General features: G+C 37.6%; 1 long non-coding RNA gene across 1 annotated transcript; it reads right to left on the bottom strand.

The window, feature by feature from the left end:
* Positions 1-4,580: 4,580 nt before the first annotated feature.
* On the bottom strand, positions 4,581-5,599 carry LOC127448431 (uncharacterized). Its single transcript, XR_007898526.1, has 3 exons — positions 5,531-5,599; positions 4,707-4,767; positions 4,581-4,625 (listed from the first exon to the last, which is right to left on the bottom strand). It is a non-coding gene; the product is annotated as an uncharacterized LOC127448431 (long non-coding RNA).
* Positions 5,600-7,518: the final 1,919 nt, after the last annotated feature.

The following is a 7,518-nucleotide window of genomic DNA, read 5'->3' as shown; positions in this document are numbered from 1 at the left end:
TCTTGCCTCCAGCCTCCTCGATTATCAACATCTGAAAAAGGCCATCGTGCAACAGGTTGGCCGTAGTCCTGAACAGAACTGTCAGCGATTCAGATCCCTGAAGTTCGGGATACACAGCCACCCATTCGCTTTTGCACAACAGCTCCAGGATGCCTGCCGGAAATTGTTGCTGGCAGAGGGAACCCATGGCGCCGTGGATATCGTCGACCTGGTGACACTGGAGCAATTCATCTCCCAGCTTCCTCGGGGGATGGCAGAGTGAGTCCAGTGCCACCGCCTGGCATCGTTGGAGGAGGCCGTCCAGCTGGCCGAGGACTACATGGCGGCGTTTCCAGGAGGCAGCAATCCAGAGACTCTTCCATCTCTCTCTCCACTGCATCTCAACCTCCCCCCCCCCCTTGGTGTTCCACAAGGGTCACCACTTTTATTTTCATTGTAAATGATGCCATTGGGTAACATAATTGAATGAGGTAAACTACAATTTCTATGCTGATAACACAATTATATATCTGTTATAATTATACAAATGATGATCAAGCATTAAAGAGATTGTCTGAATGTGTGTCTAACATCCTATTATGGATGAACAAAAATGTTTTGCATTTTAATGAACATAAAACAGAGATACTTATTGTTGGTTCAAAACATGAGGGAAAGAATAGAAACTGCACTAGGCACTCTGGATTTGCAGTCAAAGACAGAGGTGAAGAACCTTGGTGTAATTCTAGATCGTGATCTGAATTTTAAGTTTCATTTAGACCTGTTTTTATCATCTTAGAAATATTGCACAAACTCAACCCTTTGCTTCACTTGATGATGCGAAAAAATTGATTCATGCTTTCATTTTTTCTTGCATTGATATTGTAATGCACTTCATGATGGCTTACCGAAGAGTTGAATAGATAGACTGCAACTGGTGCAGAATGCTGCAGCCAGAGTGCTTACAAAATTCAGGAGGAGAGACCACATTACACCAGTTTGAACTGATGTGCATTGGTTAATTGTTAAATATGGAGTAGTGGTGGCATAGTGGGCTAAAGCACATAACTGGTAATCAGAAGGCTGCCGGTTCAATCCCCACAGCCACCACCATTGTGTCCTTGAGCAAGGGACTTAACTCCAGGGGGATTGTCCCTGTAATAAGTGCACTGTAAGTTGCTTTGGATAAAAGTGTCTGCCAAATGCATAAATATAAATACAGGATTGATTTTAAGGTTCTTTTAATGGTTTTTAAAGCACTTAATGCTTTAGCAATGTCATGCATTTCTGACTGTTTATCAAATTTTGTTCCAACTCACAGTTTGAGGTCTTCCAGTGCAGAATTTCTTACATCATGTAATGTAAATCTTAAGAGATCTGGTGAAGCTGCTTTTAGCCATTATGCACCAAAAATCGGAAATACTTTATAAATGGAAATTAGACAAGCACCAAGCATTTACATTTTTAAAAAGCATTTGAAGACATATCTTTTTAAACTAGCTTTTGATTAATCTAGTTTGATTTTTATTGATTATCATCATATTCAATTTGTATGTTTTTAATTTTGATTCCCTAAATTTATTTAAATGAATTTAATTTTATTTATGTATTATTTATTTTTATCTTTGTACTGTTTCAGTTTTATTGCGATGTTGCAATGTTGAATTCTATGTTTTTATATTTCCAACTGTGAAGCACTTTGAGCTGCATTTTATGTATGAAAGGTGCTATACAAATAAAATGTATTATTATCAATTTATTATTAAATTTTTAGAGGGGAGGAAAAAACAATTACCATATCTTTAGTTGTTGACATCAAAGGTTGAGTGTCCAAACGAACTTGTGTCTAAACCAAACTGCAGTATTGTGGAGCACATTCACCTGTCACTTGATAATATGGCTTATACCAGTGGTTCTCAACCTTTTTTTGATGAGTTATATTTTCTTGCCCTAAAACACAGGCTAAAATATTTATTTTACACATTTCTATTTCATCAAAAAATAAGTGTATTTTGCATTTGCCCTTATGAAAATGTAAATGTATTGATTTAATTTATTTTTATAGTTTTAACAGTGGTATTTGTAACAAGACCATAGTAAGTACATGAAAGCATGGATCTTCTTCACTACCGTGGTTAGATGTAACGTGATTTCTATAAAACAAATTATGGCATTTATGTAATTACAAACAGTAGGCCTACTCTAAACAGATAAAAACAATAAATACAAAATATAAACATTGAAATGTATTATATTCCCTCACTCCCCTAATGTAGCCTATGACAAATTTAATAGTGCTGAAGTAGTGATATGATAATATGTATTATGAATCTATTTATGCCTAAAGGACAGTTAGTGTTACTCTGGTAAATTCAAGGACGATCATGTAGAATTCTGTATCGAATTTAAATGGTTTCCGCATCTCTCACCGTGCTTCTCACTGGTTCTCGCAGCGCTGCAATGATCAGAGGTGCGCGTTTAAGAGCTCGAGATGGTCTAAAAACGCACCTGCTTTGCACTCGCGCTGCTCTGTCCATTGAGCCGTATCCACCTACAGAGCCATACAGGTGCATTAGCAGAGGTTGTGACTTCACCTGTCTATTTGATGCTGCTAAACCAGATCCTTCAGATGCATCGCTAGACTTCAGAATCAGATGAACTGCGGTACAAATGCATACCAACCTGTATAATGGAGTCTAGATAAACATTTTAATGCAAACAGGAACTTGACGATAGATTTGATTAACCTGATTGATAAACGCCCCCATTTGTATCCTAATGCCTCCCTCTCTGCTAATTTGCTCTCAGCGTCCCCTGGAATTGTTTGAATGCCCACTGGGGGGGCGGTACCATCCCCGTTGAGAACCCCTGGCTTACACTAACACAATAGCTGGCCCAGCGTTTGTTTCATGTATTTAGGCTGATAAATCACATTTCTGCTGTTGTTAATGCATACAAAATTGTGAATTTTTCTATTCAGCCTCTTATGTTAATATTTTTACATATTGTTAGGCTTATGCAGGTCATTTTAATACATTTTCAATGTTTGAGGATAACGGAACACTTGCTCACTACTTACTGAATACTGTGCAGTATACACTGCATAATGACTAATATTTAAAATAGGAATAGGTAGGAATTATACATTGTTAAATGTTTCAGTCCCATATTGTCATCACATGACATGCATTTGAGTGCCATCTTGTTAACATCTCTGAAGTAGCCTACAGTAAATATGGTTATTTTACATTTTTTATTTTTTGTGTAAAATTTCTGTGTAAAAATGAAAATTCTCTCATAATTTTCTCACCCTCATTCGATCCAAGATGTGTGACTTTCATTTTTTTCCTGCAGAACACAAACAAACAAAAAAAGATGTTCAGAAAAGTATCGCTGTTATGTAGGTTAGTTCAATGTAAGTGAATGTTGGTCAGACATTTTAAGCTCCAAAAAGCACATGAATGCAGCATAAGAGTAATCCAGAAAACTCCAGTGGTTTCACCAATGTCTTCTGAACGGATTCAAATGGTTTTGGGTGAGAATAGACCAACATATAACTCCTTTTTCGACTATAAATCTTGACATTAGCAGTCTCCTTGGCGATCAGGATTTCAAGCTCGATTACACTTCCTATAGCGCCATCTAGGGCTCTGCGCATGCGTCAAGCGCTAGAAAGTGAAATCGAGCTTGAAATCACGATTGTGCCTAGAGATTGCAATGGCAAGATATACAGTGAAAATGAGTTACAATTTGGTTTGTTCTCACCCAAAACCAACTGAATCACTTCAGAGAACATGGATTTAACCACTATAGTAGTATGGATAACTTTATGCTCCCTTAATGTGCTTTTTGTAGCTTGAAATGTCTGGCCACCATTCACTTGCACTGAATTGACCTAAAGAGCTGAAATATTCTTCTAAAAATCTTTGTATGTGTTCTGCAGATGAAAGAAACTCATACACATCTGGGATGGCATGAGGGTGAGTAAATGATGAGCACCACCAGTCAAATAAGTTGACAAGGGTTTAATGAACTGTTCTGTAATTTACACAATTTACTTGTAATTTAGATACTTAACGTAAATTTAATATCAGTTACTTTAATACTTTTACTTAAGTCATTTTCTCATGAGCTACTTTAACTTTTACTTGAGTCAATTTCCATGAAGGTATCTTTACTTTTACTCAAGTATGACAAATGGATACTTTATACAACAATGCTTTCACACAGTGTGCTTTGTATACTGCTTACTTGTATTCCACGCATACAGAAAATGTAAAAAAAAGTCTGTCCTAGAAAGATCACTAGTTTTCTCATGCTGAGACGGTCTGCTTGCAATCAAAATGATGTTTATTTCACACAAAAACACAAAGTGACTTAATGATCCATGAGCTTGTAATAAGAGTATATTTCACATCAATTTCATTATCATGTCTCAAAACTGGACCAAATCTTTCAAATTATAAAACAAAGAGTTTTGATTTTTAATTCTAATTAGACGACATGCATTAAAAGCTGTTGTAATATACTGAAATTGGCACACTTGTTACCACACATACTGTTTTAAAGGCATACTTCACCCAAAAATGAAAACCATGTTATCATTTACTCACCATCATGTTGTTCCAAACCCGTATGACTTTCTTCTGTGGAACACAAAAGGAGATGTTATGCAGAATGGTTTCATATATCATTTAACTTCAATGGATCTTTTGTTTTGTCCTTACAGTGAAAATGAATGGTGACCGAGGCTAACAATCTTCCTAACATCTCCTTTTGTTCTCCTTTCTGAAATAAATAAATAAAGAAAGAATCATTAAATTAGAACGACATGAGGGTGAGTAAATGATGACTGAATTTCCCTGTAACGCACAGCCTCTTGTGGCTTTTTGCTTTATTAAATAACCATATTCATAATGATTGATGAGGACTGTGTACTTTGATAATGTATTAATGAACAGTTATGTAAACTAACAACCTTTAAGGCTAAAAATACAATAAGGAAAAGATTCAGTATTCTCGGAAACAGTTACACTGGTTGAAATCTAACCAGATATAAACATGCTTACAGGCAGGGCCGGTCAACCCATTAGGCGACATAGGCGAGTGCCTAGGGCGGCATCGCTTCGGGGGCGCCGATCTACCGAGCTAATAAGTATGTGTTCAATCTGTGTCGAACAAAATGCGCCCTGTGTGTTCTGATAACGTGTTGTGGCACCCTCCATGGAACAAATAGACAGTGTATAAATGCCTTGCTACCATACTACTCTTACTGTTTCTGTTATATCTGTGTTTGGCAAAAAACAGTGAGAGTAGTATGGACAGTATACCATTGTGAACACGGCCATAGACTCATAAGCGCGGGGTTTGTGAATCGAAGTGATGCTCAATGCGTGAATTAATCAGTCTTTTAAACTGGTTCTTCTCAATGAATTTGTCTAACGTGCAGGCTGAATCGTTTGAAGCTCTATGTCACACAGTAAAACAGTAATGGGATGCTTTAGAAGACAGAGATCAAAAACAACGCTGAATGAAGTGAATATTTACTTACAAATCATTAAAACAAAACCTTCAGCTGCATTCAATCATTTGCCAGTGATGAAGATCATGTGTGAGGGCGTGTGCAGTCTGAGAGCGATTGTCTACTACAGATAAACACACTTTCTACATAAGTGTATCAAAACAATTACATTACATGAAAGCGCTTAAAAGTACCAAATCCAAACCAATGTTAAAATAAAAAATAATTTTAAACCTAGAGGGTCTCACCTAGGGTGCCAAATGGGGTAGGACCGGCACTGCTTACAGGCATCAGGTTTCGTCCATTGTTGTTTAAGCTGTCAGTGCCGTGGCGCACATGTTCACACCCCCACGCCAAGAACAAGTGTCATTCTGTCCTGTCAACTTTTTCAGGTGAGTGCACAGGAGCTATGGTGTTGGTCTAGACAGAATGTACCAGGTGGAAACATTTGAGCTCCAAGACACTTTCTGCCTCCTCCCATCCGCAGGCTTTTATAATCAAACCTTAAATTCCTCCGAGTTGAAAAACTTGGCAAAATGCATTCCATTTAAACTGATGTTCCACAAACAGTGCAGCCGAGCCAATATGCCAGACATCATCACCCACTGCAAGTCAAACGCAGCTGTGTCAAACAGTCCGCAGTGTATACTGACATAGCATGCAACGGTAAACTGCTGTTTAAAGAGGTCTGGTCAAACATTTTTTATAATTTCATTTTCTTCCCTGAGGTCCACTTATAATGTCAGTAAGGCTGTTTGTGCCAAAAAGTCTAATACATTTTTATGACCATTTTCCACCTTTTTTTTTTGCAGCTGTGCCTTTGAGGCTTATATGGAAATGCTGTTGTCGCATGTGACATAAGATGCAGTGCTTTGCTGCACTTACAGATTTTATTAATTGCGTCTAATTGCTCCATCCATCAATAAAATCCTCTTTACAAAGCATGTATTACATTGTGACTATTTCACCAAACAATCAGCTCTGAAATGTATCACACAAACTGTTAAAGGAATAGTTTACCCAAAAATGAAAATTCTGTCATTATTTACTCACCATAAAGAAGTTCCAAACCAGTATGACTTTCTGTCTTTTGCGGGACACAAAAGGAAATAAATTAAAGGAATAGTTCACCCAAAAATGAAAATTTGCTGATAATTTACTCACCCTCAGGCCATCCAAGATGTATCTGAGTTTCTTTCTTCATCAAAACAGAATTTAAGACTTTTAGGATTTCATTTCAGGCCTCCTCCTCTAAACAATGCAAGTGAATGTCCTCCATTTTTTGATGGTCCAAAATGCATATTTAGGGTGCATCAAAATAATCCACACGACACCAGTCGACAAATAAAGTTCTTCTGAATTCAAACGATTGATAATTTTTAGAAACAAAACTATACTTATATACTTTTTAACTACAAATGTTTGCTTCCATACATCTCTGTGACGTGTGCTCATGAGAGGGATGATGTAAGCTTGTTGGTAAGGTCACGCATCACGTGGAGGAGGAGTCAGGATGCGCATCATTGTTTGCAAGAGAAATTTGTGCCGTTCACAAACCAAAACAGTCCAAAACAATTTCAAAACAATATATATACTAAAAAAAAAAAAAAATCATTTCCAAACAATAATAATAATAATAATAAAAATTAAAAAACTATGTAAACAATGACGCGCTTCCTGACTCCTCCTCCACGTGACGCGTGACACCTCCTAAAAGTCTTAAATTCTGTTTTGATGAAGAAAGAAACTCAGATACATCTTGGATGGCCTGAGGGTGAGTACATTATCAACAAATTTTCACTTTTGGATAAACTATTCCTTTAATGATTATTTAATCCAGTCTTATTGGTGGAGACTCAGGGGATGGAGCCGCAGGAGGTGGAGCAGCAGGAGGCGGAGCCGCAGGAGGCAGAGACTCAGGGGGTGCTGGGGACTGGACAGGATCGTTGACGGTCACAGGGGACCAAACAGGCTCGAAAGTCACTGGGGCGGGACGGACTCGTCGACTGCCTTAGGAC

Source organism: Myxocyprinus asiaticus, chromosome 11 (assembly GCF_019703515.2).
Source record: "Myxocyprinus asiaticus isolate MX2 ecotype Aquarium Trade chromosome 11, UBuf_Myxa_2, whole genome shotgun sequence".
In the NCBI taxonomy this organism is placed as follows: domain Eukaryota; kingdom Metazoa; phylum Chordata; class Actinopteri; order Cypriniformes; family Catostomidae; genus Myxocyprinus; species Myxocyprinus asiaticus.
This window is presented reverse-complemented; position numbering and strand designations above follow the sequence as displayed.